We start from the raw sequence: 22,746 nt of genomic DNA, 5'->3' as shown, positions 1-22,746 counted from the left end.
CAAACGCATTAAGGAGGAAAGAAATTCTATTAATTATTTTTTAACAAAGCACACCTGTTAATTGAAATGCATTCCAGGTGATTCCAAGAGTGTGCAAAGCTGTCATCAAGGCAAAGGGAAAGCTACTTTGGAGAATCTCGACTATAAAAGATATTTTGATTTGTCTAACACTTTTTTGGTTACTACATGATTCCATATGTGTTATTTCATAGTTTAATAAATACATAAAAACCCTTGAATGAGTAGGTGTGTCCAAATTTTTGACTGGTACTATCAGGAATCAAGGTAAGACGCAAGTGCAGACTGTGTTTATTGCAACCACAGGGGCAGGCAAACGACAGGTCAAGGCATGCAGAGGTTGATAATCCAGAGCAGGGGCAAAGGTACAGGGTCAGGACAGGCAGGCTCAGGGTCAGAGACAGACAGTGGTCAGGCGGGCGGGAACAGGGTCAGGACAGGCAGGCTCAGGGTCAGAGACAGACAGTGGTCAGGCGGGCGGGTACAGGGTCAGGACAGGCAGGCTCAGGGTCAGAGACAGACAGTGGTCAGGCGGGCGGGTACAGGGTCAGGACAGGCAGGCTCAGGGTCAGAGACAGACAGTGGTCAGGCGGGCGGGTACAGGGTCAGGACAGGCAGGCTCAGGGTCAGAGACAGACAGTGGTCAGGCAGGTGGGTACAGGGTCAGGACAGGCAGGCTCAGGGTCAGAGACAGACAGTGGTCAGGCGGGCGGGTACAGGGTCAGGACAGGCAGGCTCAGGGTCAGAGACAGACAGTGGTCAGGCGGGCGGGTACAGGGTCAGGACAGGCAGGCTCAGGGTCAGAGACAGACAGTGGTCAGGCGGGCGGGTACAGGGTCAGGACAGGCAGGCTCAGGGTCAGAGACAGACAGTGGTCAGGCGGGCGGGTACAGGGTCAGGACAGGCAGGCTCAGGGTCAGAGACAGACAGTGGTCAGGCGGGCGGGTACAGGGTCAGGACACGCAAGCTCAGGGTCCGAGACAGACAGTGGTCAGGCGGGCGGGTACAGGGTCAGGACAGGCAGGCTCAGGGTCAGAGACAGACAGTGGTCAGGCGGGCGGGTACAGGGTCAGGACACGCAGGCTCAGGGTCAGAGACAGACAGTGGTCAGGCGGGCGGGTACAGGGTCAGGACAGGCAGGCTCAGGGTCAGAGACAGACAGTGGTCAGGCGGGCGGGTACAGGGTCAGGACAGGCAGGCTCGGGGTCAGAGACAGACAGTGGTCAGGCAGGTGGGTACAGGGTCAGGACAGGCAGGCTCAGGGTAAGAGACAGACAGTGGTCAGGCGGGCGGGTACAGGGTCAGGACAGGCAGGCTCAGGGTCAGAGACAGACAGTGGTCAGGCGGGCGGGTACAGGGTCAGGACAGGCAGGCTCAGGGTCAGAGACAGACAGTGGTCAGGCGGGCGGGTACAGGGTCAGGACAGGCAGGCTCAGGGTAAGAGACAGACAGTGGTCAGGCGGGCGGGTACAGGGTCAGGACAGGCAGGCTCAGGGTCAGAGACAGACAGTGGTCAGGCGGGCGGGTACAGGGTCAGGACAGGCAGGCTCAGGGTCAGAGACAGACAGTGGTCAGGCGGGCGGGTACAGGGTCAGGACAGGCAGGCTCAGGGTCAGAGACAGACAGTGGTCAGGCGGGCGGGTACAGGGTCAGGACAGGCAGGCTCAGGGTCAGAGACAGACAGTGGTCAGGCGGGCGGGTACAGGGTCAGGACAGGCAGGCTCAGGGTCAGAGACAGACAGTGGTCAGGCGGGCGGGTACAGGGTCAGGACAGGCAGGCTCAGGGTCAGAGACAGACAGTGGTCAGGCGGGCGGGTACAGGGTCAGGACAGGCAGGCTCAGGGTCAGAGACAGACAGTGGTCAGGCGGGCGGGTACAGGGTCAGGACAGGCAAGCTCAGGGTAAGACAGTGGTCAGGCGGGCGGGTACAGGGTCAGGACAGGCAGGGTCAGAGACAGACAGTGGTCAGGCGGGCGGGTACAGGGTCAGGACAGGCAGGCTCAGGGTCAGAGACAGACAGTGGTCAGGCGGGCGGGTACAGGGTCAGAGACAGACAGTGGTCAGGCGGGCGGGTACAGGGTCAGGACAGGAAAAGGTTACAAAAAAACACAAAAAAACAGGAGGATGAGAAAAAGAGAGACTAGGGACAAACAGGAGCCGAGACAAAACGCTGGTAGGCTTGAACAAACAAGATGAACTGGCGACCGATAGACAGACAGAAAACACAGGTATAAATACACAGGGGATAATGGGCAAGATGGGCGACACATGGAGGGGGGTGGAGACAAGCTCAAGGACAGGTGAAACAGATCAGGGTGTGACAGGTATGGTATATACAAGGCACATTTTTCACAGAGAGCTACTAGGTCTGAATGTCTTGCCTGTTAAAATAAAGGTTCAATTCATTCAAACGAATCATATAAATGCCTACGTCAGAAGTGGTTGTTTGCATGGCCTCAGCATCTGGCACATTGTGTGCTAGTTTGTTATTGAAGTTCCCTCTGTTTCCACAGTCTGTCATGTTCACATTACATAACAGGGCCATTCCCTGCTGAACAATGTCCAACACTGTCCAGTGTGCCATCGTCTCTCTTCGAAGAGAACGCCATGTAAACTGCTGTACTTTTTTTTGACTTTGAGAATACTTATAAATGTAGGTGTGGATTCTCTGTCACCCACCAGAGAACAATAGTGCTAATTTTCCTTCTATTTCCTATAAAATCACACTAACCTACAGTGAAACCAGATACTTAGACCTGCACTGTCTCTCAAACACACTTTCCTCAAAACACTAATGTTGTACTGTATGTATCTCCTCAATATCCATTCACACTCACACAGAACAAAAGCTATGTCCCTGGAGTGTACTATTCACGTTGTCCTAATTGTGCTTCTCCCTTTGCACTGTCCCCTGAGTATCTAGTTCTTATGTTGTTTCTCATCTGTTTTGGCCCATCTCTGTCCCCAGTAAATTTAATTCCCTCATTGTTGTTTCCTTTGTCTCCAACGACCGTATGCTAATAACTCCTATTCTTCTGTGTTTGTTTCCGCCTTTAACTTCCGCTTTCTAGTTGTTTACCTCTCACTGTGTCCCCAGTGTATTTACAATCCCTCAGTGTCTTAGTACATCCTGTTACCTACCACACAGCAGGCCTGATAACCACTCAGTTCTCATATGGACAACCAGGCAATGGCCAATGTCCAGTCTGTAGTCTCATCAAGACTAAATACACATGTGGCACCAATAGGTTCCCTTCCCAGCACTGGGGAAGACTCCAGGCTATTTACTGATGGGACAAGATGAAATCCCCTCTGGCTATGGAAGGAACAGAGTGACAGACGGACTAAGAACTCTGTTCATTGAATGCACATGCTAACTCTTACTCAGTTGCCCAGAGGGTAAGTTATGTTTGTCATTGGGTACCCCCTCATTTGACTAATTGCAGCTCTCGCTATGTGACTATGAGTCAACTACTGGCAGAAAAAAATGAATGTTTCTGATCCTATATTTTTGTTTGTGATAGGTGAGGAGTGGGAGGTGGCATGTGTGCAGTGTGCCTCCCTGAGGTTTTCTCTTGCTGAATCTTTGTGCAGAAAAAAAACTGTAGACCTTTTACAATCAATGTACCTGTCATGTTTTGTCTTAGATTGTCTTGTCATTTTGCTTTTCCCTCTGTTCATTTTCCCCCTGCTGGTCTTTTTAGGTTCGTTCCCCTTTTTCTCTCTCCCTTCCTCTCTCTCTTCTCTCTATCGTTCCGTTCCTGCTCCCAGCTGTTCCTATTCCCCTAATCAATCATTTAGTCTTCCCACACCTGTTCCTTATCTTTTCCCCTGATTAGAGTCCCTATTTCTTCCCTTGTTTTCCGTTCCTGCCCTGTCGGATCCTTGTCTATTGTTCACCGTGCTGTGTCTGTGTATCGCCCTGTCGTGTCGTGTTTCCCTCAGATGCTGCGTGGAGAGCAGGTGTCTGAGTCTGCTAGGTTCAAGTGCCTTCCCGAGGCAACCTGCAGTTCTTGATCGAGTCTCCAGTCTGTTCTCGTCATTACGAGTGGAATTATGTCTTATGTTTGTAGAATTACTTTACTGGATTAAAGACTCTGTTTTCGCCAAGTCGCTTTTGGGTCCTCATTCACCTGCATGACAGTACCTGCGTAGGCATAACCCAACACCTAAACCAGCTGGGTACTCAAGCACTATTTGAGAAGGTCCGGTCACACACATTTTCTAGGTGGCAAAGGTTCGGATGGATAATGTAATTTATCAGTCTAGTAACAAACCCCCACCTTCCAACCCATGTGACCCCAAACTGTTTACACCCCTTTTTTAGAGTGACTAAAAGGCTGAACATTACAGAATTGTGATGTATTTCAATGGTTTACAGGGATTCAGAGAAACAATGGAGATGATCATTATGCCATCATGCTCCCAAAGGCCTGGGAATAGATCATCAGTATGCAGCCAACTCAACCAAACCTCTCCACAGCTCACCCCCTCCTCCTCACTGGGCTGTGTGGGCCAGTCAATGAGCCATGGATGAGAACACAACGCCTTGGGAGAATAATAACCCTGTGGCACATCCTGTGTTTACAGAGTTCACAATTCTGGTAAACATAGAGATAACCCAAACAGTCATTATCCCAGAAACCCATTCCACCCACATGCTTGGTTGGTTCTAAGAAACAGGACTTGTGTTAGAGTCTACTAATTACTCTGGTCTTCTGTGATGACTTCAGATCTCAATATATTTTGTGTGGCGGAAGGCAGTTGTGGTGGGTCTAGGGTTTCATCCACATACAAGCCCACACATCGTTTGTTTGACGTGTTGCCCTAGTGATAGAGTCACCCCTCAGTAGTGGAACTGAATAGATGAATCTGGGGAAGAGTTGTCGTTAGTTTGTTATGAGCATTATCTTTAGATGTACATACCTCCGCTGATAACAACACTGAATAGGGCCTATCCAAAGCCATACATGTCTTAGGGTGTTTGCGCTAGTTAGCATTATTTGTGTGCACTTGTGGACCCTTTAGACATTCACACATTTGTCCCTTTGCAAGCATCCAATCGCAGGCACACTTTCCTGGCTTTCCAAATATCTAGGTGGATGTGTAGCTAGGCTACTAATCAGATTGAGAGCCAGAGTCCTGTTTGCATCAACAGATTTGCAGCAACAGAGAACAGGAGCTGCAGCTCTTTGGGCCTGTCTAGCTCATTCCCTTTCATCACTACCATTTCCCCCTGCTGTGTATTGGGCAAACCATTTCTAATAGATTAGATCAGTACATCATGTTCACTCAGTCTGAGAGCTGTGAGTATGGGATTGGTAACCTTACACTGTAAGGAGGAAGACTGGGTGTCTGTGTGCCATAGAGGCTCTCTTGTGGCAGCGGCTGAGGGGCCGGGGAGGGGCAGTGGCCCTGTTGTTTGTTCCTACGTGACCTGACTGAATGGGCCCATCTCTGCTCTGTTAGCTATTTGATAGGCAGGATATATATATATGGCCATCTCCTGATTGTTTTATGTCCCCTTGGCACCAGCCTGTCTGACTCTCGCCAGGTTGGATCTGCACCTGTGGATTTAACAGGAGAGCTATGACACAGACAACCATACAGACTGAGCTCTGGAGACAGCTACCAGCTTCACGCAGGTTGAGTCTCTCCTGATTTCTACAGATTCTTCATGAGTAAGATCAAATACAGGTGCTGTGTAGAATGGCACTGGTTATTATCAGTTGTGGATCTGATATCGAAGTCACATTAGTGACAAAGTGGACATATGTAAGATTTATTACTGGGAAAAAGTCTGGAATCAGAGGGACTCCAACCGGTACACAACCTAGAGGTCACAAAAAAAATACATATTTTTTAAAATGTATAACCCTTCGCCACAGTACTGGATTCCAGTCAGCGCATGCCTATCAAAATAGGTCATTAATCAAATCATGGTAACAAGGTCTTGTCTTTAATATGTGGCACAAATGCAAATGAGTTTAATAAGTGTGATTTCATACTCAGAGAATGCACACGCTTGAGTCAGATCGACTTGGAGCAATTCCAAAGGCTTGTCATCTGTGACCGGTTGAACCAGACCTGTCAGATCTATTAGTGTCCTTTCTCCCTGCACAGAGGGTGGGGTTTACCCATGCCCTGTCTGTTTGAGACAACATAGGAGAGTCCCCTCTTCCATATACTGTACAACAGAAGACGAGTTCCTCACCTCAGGGGCATTCAGATCTCTAAACCCATAAGATCATTCAATATATGTAGAGCATCCTTACAGCTGAAATCCAATGTACACAGCATGCCAAGTTCCATGTTGTGGTGCAGTTAGTTTTAGGCAGCGGAACTGTGTGACTGCTTGGACAGGCATTCAACATCATGCTTCCTAACTCATTGTGCAATAGATTGCCTTCATATTTACCTCAGAGTGTGCTTGGGTCTGTGTGTCTGTGGGTATGCATGCATGTGTACATGTGTACTAAAATTAGACAGTCTGTCCATGCATGTGTGGATGTATTGTGTAATATTTACCTGGACACTTTCACCACCAGTTTGAGTTTTGTGGTTTTGTATGTAAAGTTATTTCTAAGGTTGAATAAATCAAGCACAGCCTCTCACTGAACTGAGCACGTGTTTGAAAAAAACGTCAAACAGGTAAGTCAGGATTTATGAAGGCAGTAAAATGTGTGGCTGCGAGGTTCACCAAGTGCTGTAGAACACAAGACATACCCGCTGATAATAACCTTGGTCAACCCCTCCCCTCCATGCTCCCTATCTTTCCCTCTCCTTTATTTTGAACATACATACATATGATTGTGTGCGCTGGGTTCGCCTGTGTGTGTGTGTGTGTGTGTGTTTATTTGAGTGCATGTGTTTGTGAGTGTGCAGTGCTTGCCTAAGTGTTATCCGTCTCTGCATGTGTCATATGGTCAGAGTTTACAAACAGAGAGTCTTCCATTAGCGAAGACCGGGTCTATTCAGGCCTCCCCTCCTGAGGGTTGCATGTGGAAGTCTACAGGCAAAGGTCATCAGGTCACATTCTACCAGCCCGCTGGCATTCTGCCCCAGTTACTGTGTATGTGTGTGTCTGTGCGTGCGTGCGTCTGTGTGTTTGCATATGCATGCATATCTGCATTAAGGACCCCTTCCTGCAATGCTTCTTTACACTAACAGAATGCAGTTTGTGACATGCTCAACACATAGGGAGACACACAGGCACACACACACATTTTGTTTTTCTATCCTCATGGGGACCTACAGTTTATTTCCATTCAAAATCCTATTTTCCTTAACCTTAACCCTAACCCAACTTCTAACCCTAATCTTAAACCTATCCACTACCTCCGTACCCTAACCCTAATTGTAACCCTAACCCTAACCCATAAGCCTAAAATAGCCTTTGTCCTCATGGAGACTTAGGAAGTGTCCCCACAAGGGAGAAATGTCCTTGATTTACTATCCTTGTGGGGACTTTTGGGAATTTTAGGTCCCCACAAGGATAGAAGAACCAAACACCCCCCCCCCCCCCTCATAAGCAGGCACCAGCAGTACTATTATACAGGACAGTGTGTAGGGAAATTCTAGAAAGCTGTTTCACGGTCCCTGGCAAGTTGAAACAAAAGTGCTGAGGGAAATAACCATGTGCTTGATCCTTCAGAGTCGATTTCAGGAAAGTGCTCTATAGTTGAATTGGGGTCTTTTTAAAGGTTTAACATTTAATTTGCATTGCTATAAGTAAATGCAGTTTTCTAAGTGAGTCATAACTCTAGGTCAGTGTCTGTCAAATGATTGGGATGTCAGAAGCTCCTCTTGGTGTATTATAAGCTAGCCTCTGCTGTGTGATAGCATGTTTTGTTGTGACAGTCCAGTGAGAGGTGTAGCTAATCCCTGGCTGAAAGACGATCCGCTCAGTCTGGACAGCAGCAGCTAGGCAGGGTGGGCAGGTGGCCAGTGGCCCCGTAGAGGGAGACACAGCAGGTCTCTCTGTCTGTCCATGGTGGGTGGTGGGACAGGCGTGGGACTGAGAGAAGACAGAGCGTTTTTCTTCTTGAAAGAACAAAGCAAGTTATATCATAGCACTACCAACCACCTGCACTGAGAATAAATTACGTAAAGGGCAACTCCACCACTTATCAACTTAATTTTCATCATCTCCAGCACAATACCAGTGTCAAAAAATGTCAAATTCCTACGTTTTGTGGAAAAAAAATTAAAAGTTAAAAAGTTCTACCCAATGACATCATCAAAAGTTTTTAAAAAACAACAAAAATGTGATTTTCAAACACTATGAGATTTGTGGTGATGTGGGGAGCAACAAAATACCCTCCCTTGGACTAGAAACTCATTGTAGATGTAAAAAAATGACAGTTTTTTAAATCCTACACTGTGATGTTACAGTGAAGCATTTTTTAGGACCTTTCTTCTAATCTTTTGAATCATAGATCATATAATGTGCTGTTTTTACACATGTAGACACTGGTTTGGTGCTGGAGATGATGGATAAGAGGTTGAAAAGTGTCACAATTTCCCTTTAAGACTGACTGAGGCTCATAGCCACGGCAAGTAGGGGTGCTGAGGGTGCTGCAGCACCCCCTGAAAGACAAGAATAAAAACAATCGGGCAAAACATGTATATTTGCCCACCCGGAGAAATACAATCGCAGCACCACCACCTCCAAACATCTTCCCGTGGCTATGCTGACGCTTTGAGACACACAGTGGGGAGTGAGTGTGTGTTGTTATTATACTGTATACAGCAGTAACCAAGGGATTGGTTTGTTTACGGCAGAGAACTGAGGCCAGACGACTTGACTAGAACCCAAACAAGGCAGTGTCCCTGGGCTTCCTGGAGCTCCGTTCCCTGAAATTCCAAGACACTTGCCGGAAATCCGACATGAGGCAACAGGCAACCCCCCCCACCCCAAAAGGGGGGTGTAGAGCGTGAATGAGTCCACAGAGTGAGCAAGACTATGGCTGCCAGACGAACTGAGTCAGCGCCGCATTCCAGTGGAGTCAACCATCCACTTTACCCCCACCACACACACACACACACACACACACACACACACACACACACACACACACACACACACACACACACACACACACACACACACACACACACACACACACACACACACACACACACACACTCTCTTGCACACCCCTCTCCAACACACAGTCCCACATACACCCACATGTTAACCATATAAACATACACTCCACACCTACACATACAGACTCAAGTACTAGCCTACCCACTAGTGACGGGAAAAAGTTAAATCGATACAGTTACATATTTGGATATTATTTTGGACGAAGTATCGTATAGTTTTTACAGTATCGCAATATTATTTTTGCGCTAGTTAGCTAGTTAGCTGGTTAGCTAGTTAGTTAGTTAGTTACCTGCACCAAAACTCCAGTATTTTTCCTTCATAACTTATTTCCCATCTTCTTTTTTAAATAGGGAGCCAATGTATTTGATTTCCATGACTGATTAAAACTTGCAGACAATATGGTGAGCAATGTTTGGAACATCGAGTCACAATAAAATCACAGTATTGATTTTGTAGAATAGTGAGAATCGTGAAAATCGCAATAATATCGTATCGGCACAAAAGTACTGTGATAATATAGTATTGTGAAGTCAACAATCAATTTTATGCCTGCCACACACTCCCACACGTCAATAATCAACTTTATTCTCACCGTACACTACACATTTACATCTATAAAACACACAAACTAAAACCTGCTTGTAAATCAAATACAATATTGCACATTTTCTCCCTTTACAAGCACCAGTCACCAACAACCTCATGAAGTAAAAGCAAGCTCTTTCACACAAGCATAACATCTCACACACACACAGACACAGGTCATTCTTCATATTTGTCTCATTGCTCATCATTGAAGGACCACAGTAATGTAGCACTCACATAGGGCTGTGGCTATTTAGCATCTCCTGGCTTCCACGCATAGCCTACAAGCAGACCTTTGGAACATCTACATTTTAAAAAGTCTAATAAATCCATGTAATATACCCTAAACCATCACAATCAATCCATTCTTTATTTTAGACAGGTCTAAAGAAACACGATATGACGAAAATGTAGTCTATTTCAAAAGAACAGAATAGCATAGGCTATAGGCTTATAAACAATGCAATTTTTGGGAAATTTGGCAAAGGGTAAGGTCTATAAAACTTTGTCCACTCTGTTCGCAACAGATTTTAGTTTTGGGAACTGTATTGAGGTCAAATGTTTCATCGATGAGAACAGTTTCAGAATGTCGGTCAAAATCTATCTTGTTCCATCTTCTCCCACTGCCAACCACTGAGCTTCCTTTCACTACCATATTTGGCAGGGAGTGGAAACGCCAAGCGGATGCTTCACATTTATACATCCGGTGAAATATCGGTCTCATTGTTCTATCAGTGGATATTCTGTGATGAGAGGTTAACAAAGAAACAGGTACTCCTATATGCTTCATTTAGAGTTATTTATGTAACTTCACTCATAATACAAACATATTATTATTGATTTAATGTTGTCTTTAAATATACTAAATCATGTATGTGTGAAATTTGTGTTGATTTAGAATGGACCATTATCATGCACTTGTCTCAAAACAGGGGCAGTGGAAGAAAACATGTCATCTATGCACTTAAATAGCAAATGGACCAGGCTTTTCTGTGGTTCATTTTCATGCCAGCAAGGTAGGCTATACTCCTGTTGTAAAGTAAAGCAATGTGCTTAATATTAGGAAAGTTGAGAAATAAATATAGTAGGCCTAGTCTATAGAATACTGATGGGATCCTCCTCTTTTTAGTAGAGGCCATGACTCTGTTTTCTCATGTAATTGCATAGCCTATAGAAATGTTGCGCAACATGAGCTCATGGGCTCTCATTAAGTGTTTGATTACATTTTCAATTACATTTGCATTGATGTCAGAGTGGTTAGAGGGACAAAAGAGTGCGGAGTACCAGGCAGTTAGCACGTTTGGTTGGCTACTAATGAACATCAGCAGCGTCAGAGATTAGAGAAGCCTAATTACCTGACTAAACAGTCACGTGAAATGTGACTGCTGTCATGAGTCGTGACCGCTGGTGTGGCGGTAAGATGGTCCCGTAACAGCCCTACCCTCACATGCAGTACAGTATATCCAACCCAGTTGCCTACTGGTCAGGTCTGGATGCTGCTGGCAGACCAACCACCACTCCCTGAGTCAGCCACCTTATGTCTAATCCACTACAGACTTTTACCAGGAGTCCTGTATGGGGGTAAGCACATAGAGACAGGTAGTAATTAGGAAATATTGACTTTATCTGAACAACGTGACTTGCCTGTATTCCAGGATGTGTGGATGGAATGACTCATTCAATATGGTGGTCCACACATTGCATACATCTTGAGAGGAGGTTAGCAAAGCCCTGCACCTGGCTACATGAAATAGATGTTTCGTTTTATGCTGTCACGAAATGAATTAATGTCCGGTTATACTGTATGTGGTCTAGCAACTGTATGAGTCAGACGGTACAGTCATGGATTTTGGAATGACACAATTTGCCAGTAATGGCCTGTAGCCATCTACTGTATATCTAAATATATTGAATCAATATTGAATCACTAAGCTTGTAAGAAGTGACTCAAGCTGAGACAGGCTCCTGAACTCTTTCTCCCTTTGTCGATCATTATTTCCTTACCTTTCTTTTTTTATCCTTTCATTTCCTTCTCTCACTATCTTTCTGTCTCTCCTCTCTCTCTCTTTGGGGCAGGCGGTGGTCTGCTGTGCTGTGTGGAGGTGTATGATTAGTATATGCTTTGTCAGATACAGCTGTTTTGCAAACTAAGGGAGGCCTTTGAACACCTTCCATCTTATTTTAAGCTTTATTCATGGTTGCATGTTTCGTCACAATATTGTTTTGAACATTTGTTTTGGACTGATGCACAACTGATCATTCTACTCAAAGCATCGTCAATGAGCACTGATGACAATTTCCTCAAAAGTTAATTACATTGGCTTGGAAATACAACGCCAATAATTAGTAGGAAAACCTTTCGTCATCATTTTGATGTCGCCAGATTGACTTTAGATGAAGTATAATGTTACCTAGTTAGCTAAGATTGAGGGGAGGATTTTAGCTAATTACCGTTATCATTGCTAACTATTTTTGACAAACTTTGCTAGCTAATGACAACATTGCTATCTAAAGTAAATTTGACGACATGATAATGTTGGCAAATATGGTGTCCTACTAAATATTTCACTACTTCAGCAATGTCAAGGTATTTCCAGGCACTATCTTGTAACTTAGACTAAACAGTCATTAGCCTCCGTCCAGAATGACTGCGATCGTCATCACTTTAGGCAACCATTATTACGCTATCGGCAGAGGGCAGATTGAGAACGTTCACAACAACGGCATGACGCGACCAAGTGACAGAGGTGCAACCTATGAATAGCCATGGACAGCAGCCTGTCTCATCACAGATGAACCTTTGTCAAGAGGAACAAGTGCACATAGGCATCATTCATCAACCTGTGGAAACAGCTGGCTGTAGGGTCTGCAGCTGTGCTTTGCCTCTGGCAGGTTTTATACTAGGTATTAGAAAACACACACTGATGGACTGGCAGATTACCAATAATTTACACTGGGGTTAGGGATAACATACACTGATAGTGTATTTTAGGGTTAAGGATAACATACACTGATACTAAACTCAGCAAAAAAAGAAACGTCCCTTTTTCAGGACCCTGTCTTTCAAAGATAAGTCGTAAAAATCCAAATAACTTCACAGATCTTCATTATAAAGGGTTTAAACACTGTTTCCCATGCTTGTTCAATGAACCATGAACAATTAATGAACATGCACTGGACGGACAGCTGATATCCTCGCAGTGGCAGACCACTTGTAACAACACCTGCACAGGAGCGGTACATCCGAACATCACACCTGCGGGACAGGTACAGGATGGCAACAACAACTGCCCGAGTTACACCAGGATCGCACAATCCCTCCATCAGTGCTCAGACTGTCCGCTATAACCTGAGAGAAGCTGGACTGAGCTTACAGGCCTGTTGTAAGGTTGGTCCTCACCAGACATCACCTGCAACAATGTCGCCTATGTGCACAAACCAACCGTTGCTGGACCAGACAGGAATGGCAAAAAGTGCTCTCCACTGACGAGTTGCGGTTTTGTGTCACCAGGGGTGATGGTCGGATGTGCGTTTATCGTCAAAGGAATGAGCGTTACACCAAGGCCTGTACTCTGGAGCGGGATCGATTTGGAGGTGGAGGGTCCGTCATGGTCTGGGGTGCTGTGTCACAGCATCATCGGACTGAGCTTGTTGTCATTGCAGGCAATCTCAACGCTGTGCGTTACAGGGAATACATCCTCCTCCCTCATGTGGTACCCTTCCTGTAGGCTCATCCTAACATGACCCTCCAGCATGACAATGCCACCAGCCATACTGCTCGTTCTGTGCGTGATTTTCTGCAAGACAGGAATGTCAATGTTCTGCCATGGCCAGCGAAGAGCCCGGATCTCAATCCCATTGAGCACGTCTGGGACCTGTTGGATCAAAAGGTGAGGGCTAGGGCCATTCCCCCCAGAAGTGTCTGGGAACTTGCAGGTGCCTTGGTGGAAGAGTGGGGTAACAGGCGAAAACCTGAGGAAAATCCATCCAGGAAGTGAGATTTTTTTTGATGTGGGTAGATTTCAATTGAATGCTTTTAGAGTATCTAATGGGTTCGGACCCAGATTGCAGTTCCTATAGCTTCCACTAGATGCCAACAGTCTTTAGACATTGTTTCATGCTTGTTTTCTGAAAAATGAAGAAGAATTGGACCTTTCTGTCAGTGGGCTGTAGAATCATATAGTGCTGGTTTGCGTGCGTGAACGAGTGCGCACCCTTCGTTGTTTTTCCTTTCTATTGAATACGCTATTGTCTGATTCAAATATTATCCATTATGTAGACAATTGACAACCTGAGGATTAATTATAAACATCGTTTGACATGTTTCAACGAACTTTACTGTTACTATTATGATGTATTCGTCTGTATGTTTTGACCACCTTTGAGCCAGTGGATTACTGAACAAAATGCGCCAACAAAACTGAATTTTTATTTATTTTATTTCACCTTCAATTAACCAGGTAGGCAAGTTGAGAACAAGTTCTCATTTACAATTGCGACCTGGCCAAGATAAAGCAAAGCAGTTCGACACATACAACAACACAGAGTTACACATGGAGTAAAACAAACATACAGTCCATGGTGGTGAAGTAAATACAATATAGCAAGTAAAACACTGGAATGGTAGATTTGCAGTCGAAGAATGTGCAAAGTAGAAATAAAAATAATGGGGTGCAAAGGAGCAAAATAAATAAATACAGTACGGGAAGAGGTAGTTGTTTGGGCTAAATTATAGATGGGCTATATACAGGTGCAGTAATCTGTGAGCTGCTCTGACAGCTGGTGCTTAAAGCTAGTGAGGGAGATAAGTTTTTTCCAGTTTCAGAGATTTTTGTAGTTCGTTCCAGTAATTGGCAGCAGAGAACTGGAAGGAGAGGCAGCCAAAGGAAGAATTGGTTTTGGGGGTGACCAGAGAGGTTATACCTGCTGGAGCGAGTGCTACAGGTGGGTGCTGCTATGGTGACCAGCGAGCTGAGATAAGGGGGGACTTTACCTAGCAGGGTCTTGTAGATGACCTGGACCCAGTGGGTTTGGCGACGAGTATGAAGCGAAGGCCAGCCAACGAGAGTGTACAGGTCGCAGTGGTGGGTAGTATATGGGGCTTTGGTGACAAAACGGATGGCACTGTGATAGGCTGCATCCAATTTATTGAGTAGGGTACTGGAGGCTATTTTGTAAATGACATCGCCGAAGTCAAGGATCGGTAGGATGGTCAGTTTTACAAGGGTATGTTTGGCAGCATGAGTGAAGGATGCTTTGTTGCGAAATAGGAAGCCAATTCTACATTTAACTTTAGTTTGGAGATGTTTGATGTGAGATGGAAGGATAGTTTACAGTCTAACTAGACACTTAGGTATTTGTAGTTTTCCACATATTCTAAGTCAGAACCGTCGAGAGAAGTAATGCTAGACAGGCGGGCAGGTGCAGGCAGCGATCTGTTGATTTTTTTTATTTTTTTATTTTAAAATTTTTTATTTCACCTTTATTTAACCAGGTAGGCTAGTTGAGAACAAGTTCTCATTTGCAACTGCGACCTGGCCAAGATAAAGCATAGCAGTGTGAACAGACAACACAGAGTTACACATGGAATAAACAATTAACAAGTCAATAACACAGTAGAAAAAAATGGGCAGTCTATATACAATGTGTGCAAAAGGCATGAGGAGGTAGTTGAATAATACAATTTTGCAGATTAACACTGGAGTGATAAATGATCAGATGGTCATGTACAGGTAGAGATATTGGTGTGCAAAAGAGCAGAAAAATAAATAAATAAAAACAGTATAAAAACAGTATGGGAATGAGGTAGGTGAAAATGGGTGGGCTATTTTCCTATAGACTATGTACAGCTGCAGCGATCGGTTAGCTGCTCGGATAGCTGATGTTTGAAGTTGGTGAGGGAGATAAAAGTCTCCAACTTCAGCGATTTTTGCAATTCGTTCCAGTCACAGGCAGCAGAGTACTGGAACGAAAGGCGGCCAAATGATGTGTTGGCTTTAGGGATGATCAGTGAGATACACCTGCTGGAGCGCGTGCTACGGATGGGTGTTGCCATCGTGACCAGTGAACTGAGATAAGGCGGAGCTTTACCTAGCATGGACTTGTAGATGACCTGGAGCCAGTGGGTCTGGCGATGAATATGTAGTGAGGGCCAGCCGACTAGAGGATACAAGTCGCAGTGGTGGGTGGTATAAGGTGCTTTAGTGACAAAACGGATGGCACTGTGATAGACTGCATCCAGTTTGCTGAGTAGAGTGTTGGAAGCCATTTTGTAGATGACATCGCCGAAGTCGAGGATCGGTAGGATAGTCAGTTTTACTAGGGTAAGCTTGGCAGCGTGAGTGAAGGAGGCTTTGTTGCGGAATAGAAAGCCGACTCTTGATTTGATTTTCGATTGGAGATGTTTGATGTGGGTCTGGAAGGAGAGTTTGCAGTCTAGCCAGACACCTAGGTACTTATAGATGTCCACATATTCAAGGTCGGAACCATCCAGGGTGGTGATGCTAGTCGGGCATGCGGGTGCAGGCAGCGATCGGTTGAAAAGCATGCATTTGGTTTTACTCGCGTTTAAGAGCAGTTGGAGGCCACGGAAGGAGTGTTGTATGGCATTGAAGCTCGTTTGGAGGTTAGATAGCACAGTGTCCAATGACGGGCCGAAAGTATATAGAATGGTGTCGTCTGCGTAGAGGTGGATCAGGGAATCGCCCGCAGCAAGAGCAACATCATTGATATACACAGAGAAAAGAGTCGGCCCGAGAATTGAACCCTGTGGCACCCCCATAGAGACTGCCAGAGGACCGGACAGCATGCCCTCCGATTTGACACACTGAACTCTGTCTGCAAAGTAATTGGTGAACCAGGCAAGGCAGTCATCCGAAAAACCGAGGCTGTTGAGTCTGCCGATAAGAATATGGTGATTGACAGAGTCGAAAGCCTTGGCGAGGTCGATGAAGACGGCTGCACAGTACTGTCTTTCATCGATGGCGGTTATGATATCGTTTAGTACCTTGAGTGTGGCTGAGGTGCACCCGTGACCGGCTCGGAAACCAGATTGCACAGCGGAGAAGGTACGGTGGGATTCGAGATGGTCAGTGACCTGTTTGTTGACTTGGCTTTCGAAGACCTTAGATAGGCAGGGCAGGATGGATATAGGTCTGTAACACTTTGGGTCCAGGGTGTCTCCCCCTTTGAAGAGGGGGATGACTGCGGCAGCTTTCCAATCCTTGGGGATCTCAGACGATATGAAAGAGAGGTTGACCAGGCTGGTAATAGGGGTTGCGACAATGGCGGCAGATAGTTTCAGAAATAGCGGGTCCAGATTGTCAAGCCCAGCTGATTTGTACGGGTCCAGGTTTTGCAGCTCTTTCAGAACCTCTGCTATCTGGATTTGGGTAAAGGAGAACCTGGAGAGGCTTGGGTGAGGAGCTACGGGGGGGGGGGAGCTGTTGGCCGAGGTTGGAGTAGCCAGGCGGAAGGCATTGCCAGCCGTTGAGAAGTGCTTATTGAAGTTTTCGATAATCATGGATTTATCGGTGGAGACCGTGTTTCCTAGCCTCAGTGCAGTGGGCAAATGGGAGGAGGTGCTCTTGTTCTCCATGGACTTCACAGTGTCCCAGAACTTTTTGGAGTTGGAGCTACAGGATGCAAACGTCTGCCTGAAGAAGCTGGCCTTAGCTTTCCTGACTGACTGCGTGTATTGGTTCCTGACTTCCCTGAACAGTTGCATATCACGGGGGCTATTCGATGCTATTGCAGTCCGCCACAGGATGTTTTTGTGCTGGTCGAGGGCAGTCAGGTCTGGAGTGAACCAAGGGCTGTATCTGTTCTTGGTTCTGCATTTTTTGAACGGAGCATGCTTATCTAAAATGGTGAGGAAGTTACTTTTAAAGAATGACCATGCATCCTCAACTGACGGGATGAGGTCAATGTCCTTCCAGGATACCCGGGCCAGGTCGATTAGAAAGGCCTGCTCACAGAAGTGTTTTAGGGAGCGTTTGACAGTGATGAGGGGTGGTCGTTTGACTGCGGCTCCGTGGCGGATACAGGCGATGAGGCAGTGATCGCTGAGATCCTGGTTGAAGACAGCAGAGGTATATTTGGAGGGATATAAAGAGGGACTTTATCGAACAAAACAAACATTTGTTGTGTAGCTGGGACTCTTGTAACTGCAACCAGATGAAGATCTTCAAAGGTAAGTGATTAATTGTATCGCTATTTCTGACTTTCGTTACTCCTCTACTTGGTTGGAAAATGTTTGTATGCTTTTGTAAGCGGGGCACTGTCCCCACATAATCAAATGGTATGCTTTCACCATAAAGCCTTTTTGAAATCTTACAAAGCGGCTGGATTAACAAGAAGTTAGTCTTTAAGCTGATGTAGAACACTTGCATTTTTATGAATGTTTATTACGACTATTTCTGTATTTTGAATTTGGCGCTCTGCAATTTCACTGGATGTTGTCGAGGTTGGTTGCTAGGGGAACACCTGCGTCAAAAAGGTTAAGTTTGCTGAAAATAAATGCATTTGACAGTGAGAGGACGTTTCTTTTTTTGCTGAGTTAATATTTTAGGGTTAAGGATAACAGACACAGCTGGTGAGAAACCAACTGAAAGTGGGTTTGACTTACAGCTGTTAGCTGTTATTCCCTACAGTGACCTCCCCTGTGTCCCAATGCCACATGTTGTCAACACCTGAGACATTTTTTATGCACGACAATGGTGATGACTACTCATGTCACCTACTGTAAGTACTGCAATGTGGATTTTCCTGTAAGGTCACCAAAGTGACGTAAAAGCTCAGTGTCTAAAGAGCCCAACTGAGTCATATTTCTCTGTAAAACGGGACATACTTTAGTAAATACAGTCCTACAACATCTGTTGTTATTAATGCTGATGCCTTTGTTCACAAACAATGTATATACTTTATCAAGGCCCACGCAAGTGTGTCAATATTATACAAACAGTCTGAGCAATCTCAAAGAACAATAACATTACTCTGTCAAATGTATTCATGGGTTGCAAGTTTCCTCACAATATTGTTTTGAATATTCATTGTAGGACTGATGCCCAGCTGAGCATTCTACTCAATGGAGTCTCAGACTAAAGTGTATTACTGTGGCTTGGAAACATGAAGACATTCCAAAAGGAGGCAAATAATTAGTAGGACAAGCTTTTGTCATTATTGTGATGTCGCCAGATTGACAGTAGATGCAGTTTAACTTTAGCTAGCTAAGATTGAGGGGAGCACTGACGTTTTTAGCTAGCTAACGTTAGAATTGCTAGCTATTTCTGACAAACTTTACTAGCTCATGGCAACATTGCCATCTCTCTAGTAAACTTTGTAAAAATAGTTTTCTACTAATTATGTATTTGTCTTCTTTAGCAATGTCATCATATTTCCAGACCCTTACCGTGTAATTTTGATTAAACATTCATTAGCCCCCATTCAGAAAGACTGAGCATCAAGCATCAGTCGGACATCAATATGCTGCGGCACCTGTACGTTGATAACAATGGCAACGACGAGACCGAGTGAAGGACATGCAACCCATGAACATGCCTAATAAAATCTATTGTGTCCTAAAGTATATTTCCACATTTTTTCCCAAGCTTATTCTCAAATTAATTTATGGCCTGCAATATTTGCACAAACTATGATCATAAACAAAGTTGAAAAACTAGCATGTACTGTACAGTAGGAGGTATAGGTGAAATACCACAGCATTCACTGCAATATCTACCATATCAGTCATTTTGTCAGCTGGAAGCTACATAATATACTAGGTTGTCCCACACCACCAATACAGTAAATCATGGGTTTTAATCCCTCTGAAAGTTGATACTTTAAATCAAATGAGAAGAGCAGATCTCTCCATCTCATCCTTTTCATCTTATCATCTTCCTGTTCCGCCAGATTATTTCCCTCCCATCCCTAATTTTTTTTTCTCTCTCTCTCTCTCTCTCTCTCTCTCTCTCTCTCTCTCTCTCTCTCTCTCTCTCTCTCTCTCTCTCTCTCTCTCTCTCTCTCTCTCTCTCTCTCTCTCTCTCTCTCTCTCTCTCTCTCTCTCTCTCTCTCTCTCTCTCTCTCTCTCTCTCTCTCTCTCTCTCTCTCTCTCTCTCCTCTCCCTCCCTCCCCCTCCCTCCCTCCCTCCCTCCCTCCCTCCCTCCCTCCCTCCCTCCCTCTGCTGCCCTTGGGCCGACAGCACTAAAAATAATTGAAATAGTGATACACTCTCAAGTGTTCCTAATGAGAGAGGCTGAAGCTGCGTACATATGCCTTTGTCTCCATTTCATCAGTGGGCCCTGGAAAACCTTGTCTGTTTGAATGGACAGGGGAATAAGAGGGCTATAATGATAGAGTAACAATGGTAATGATAGGAGTCAATGCAGAGAATGGCACTGCTTCTCTGTCCTGCAGCAAGGGATACTGTGACCTGTGACTGGATTCCGGAATGATGGTGTTCCATGTCAAAACGAACATCAAAATTGATGAGAGGCTGTTGTGTCAAAGGGGGCATCGCACATACATTATACAATCTACCTTATATTCTACCCCATTTAGAAGACTACAGTAGTTTTATGGCCAAATAGAGCCTTGACATTTAACTAATCAGCAAGAGCTTAATAAAGCGTGTCTGTGTTGTTTCTAAATGCTCACCTGGTGATTAAGAAATAATTGCAATGAACTATCTACCTTATAACGAGTGGGAGGTGGGAAGTATGAAGGAGGAAATGACTGTGTTTTGCGGTGCATTACGGGGCGGGCAGCATTAGGTGAACTACCCAGGAATAACTGGAAGTGTGGTTATGGTTCTGGCAGATCCCAACCTGCACTGGAGATGACAGAGACAGACACCCTGAGGGTCAGACTGTGTCAGTTGGGCTGTTTCTAAAAACAGACACCCCTCCTCCTTTTTTCTCCACAGCAGATGCTAAGTCCTGTCTGTCTTCAGAGGAAGGCAATTACTTGAGTCAGAGAGAAAGGCACTCCTCGCTCTAATAAACCAGCATAAAATCACCCACTGAGTGACAGACTGTCACTGACTCACGTGTGGATCGAGAACAGGAAAGGAGGATGCGAGAGAGGACAGAAGGAAGGAGGATGCGATAGAGGACAGAAGGAAGGAGGATGCGAGAGAGGACAGAAGGAAGGAGAAGGATCCCTATCAACATACATCAGTTCTTGCCTCTTCCTTTACCTCTCTCCCTGCCTGTCAACCTGTATCCCTCTGCTCTGCCTCTCTCTCGCTGCCTGACTGTTAGTGTACCTCCCTGCCTCTTCACCATGGCTTCTCAGCCTCTTACGTAAGGCTGACGTGGTAAAATTCCACAGCTCACTCACTGACTCGCTCGCTCCCCGCTCCCCCATTTCCCTGTGGCGACAACAATTTGGTACAGTTCAGAACCAGCCGCCCACTTGTGGGATGTTTTTCCAGCTGCTCACAACAGGGCTACCTCAGTTTGGGGCTACTGGACTATGCAAAGTCACTTCACCCCTACCTACATGTACAAATTACCTCAACTAACTAACCTGTACCCCCGCACACTGACTCGGTGCCGGTACCCCCTGTATATAGCCTCCACACTGACTCGGTACCGGTACCCCCTGTATATAGCCTCCACACTGACTCGGTACCGGTACCCCCTGCATATAGCCTCATTATTGTTATTTTATTGTGTTACTTTTTATGATTTTTTACTTTAAATGATTTGGTAAATATTTTCTTAACTCTTCTTGAACTGCACTGTTGGTTAAGGGCTTGTAAGTAAGCATTTCACACTAAGGTCTACACTTGTTGTATTCGGCGCATGTGACAAATACAATTTGATTTGATTTATATGAGGTCTGGATGGATGAGGAAGTTTCTAGGAGGGAAGAGGGAAGAGACAAAGACACATGCCAATAATGATCACTGAGAATGACATCCATTTGACCATAGAGTAACTTCTGCTGTACTGTAGATTTGACTATCTGACCTTCTCCACTTACGAGAAAGATCATTTTCATGTCAAAACAAAGTCGACAGAAAATGTAAATGTCCTCTCGAAAAACACATGTTCTATTTGATGTAATGAAGAACAGGTGCAAACAGGTCTACTGTCCTGGGTGTTATTGTGCAAGTAGTCTGTTAGGGAGTGTGTTGCATCATGCAGGTCACAGGAATTAGCTAGCTACAGTAAAAGGAACACTAGTTTTGCTAATGTCCCCAAAGTTTGCACAGCTGCTGATAACATCAGCCAACATGCAGTATCAACAGTCAGGCATGCAACTCAATCAATCATTGCTCCCTCTGCGACCTCTCAACCCACTCACTCTTTCACTCTCCTTTCCACCATCTTATACACTCTCTCCTTTCTTTCATCCTCACATACACTGTCATACATTCAATACCCACTCATCCAGCGTCACACTTTGTCACATGCCTCTTCCCCAGGCATTCACTCTGTCACTGATATCTCTTTAGACACTCACACTTCCTTTCTTACCATTGCAGAGTGCATACCTCCTCTCATGCTACAGTATCCCAGCCTCTCATACCCACAAGGGTCAATAAACTCACTCACCCTCTTCTCCAGTGTGCTAGACTACAAGGTGAAGAAGCCACTGGCAGAGATGGAGTCACACACACATATCCCATATCCCTTGTACTGCAAACCCTGTTGTGAAGTAAGTGCCAAGGGCAACCTCTCCCTGACCTGCAACCTGCTGGTTAGACACTCTAGGACAGGATTGGTCCTAAGTCATAGACATGATGCAACAACATCAGATAAAGTGGATTCTAAGGATTTGGTTAATTGGCACTGTTGTTTACTCTTACTTTTCTCATTTGCTGGTTTGGTCAACTCTGATATGGAGGTTACAGCTCAGCATCAGGTTAAAACATCAACCTGTTGCGGTATATTTCTAACTCTATGCAATAGTCCGTGCAAGGGTATGCATTCATGTGGAACTAACTTACAACTGTAGTTAGCTTCATTCATTTACATATAACATATTCGTATACTGCAGCTGTATGATATATGATAAATATG

The sequence above is a fragment of the Oncorhynchus gorbuscha genome, linkage group LG18, assembly GCF_021184085.1.
Source record: "Oncorhynchus gorbuscha isolate QuinsamMale2020 ecotype Even-year linkage group LG18, OgorEven_v1.0, whole genome shotgun sequence".
Classification (NCBI taxonomy): Eukaryota; Metazoa; Chordata; class Actinopteri; order Salmoniformes; family Salmonidae; genus Oncorhynchus; species Oncorhynchus gorbuscha.
The sequence above is the reverse complement of the archived record's forward strand: the minus strand, read 5'-3'. Positions refer to the sequence as shown.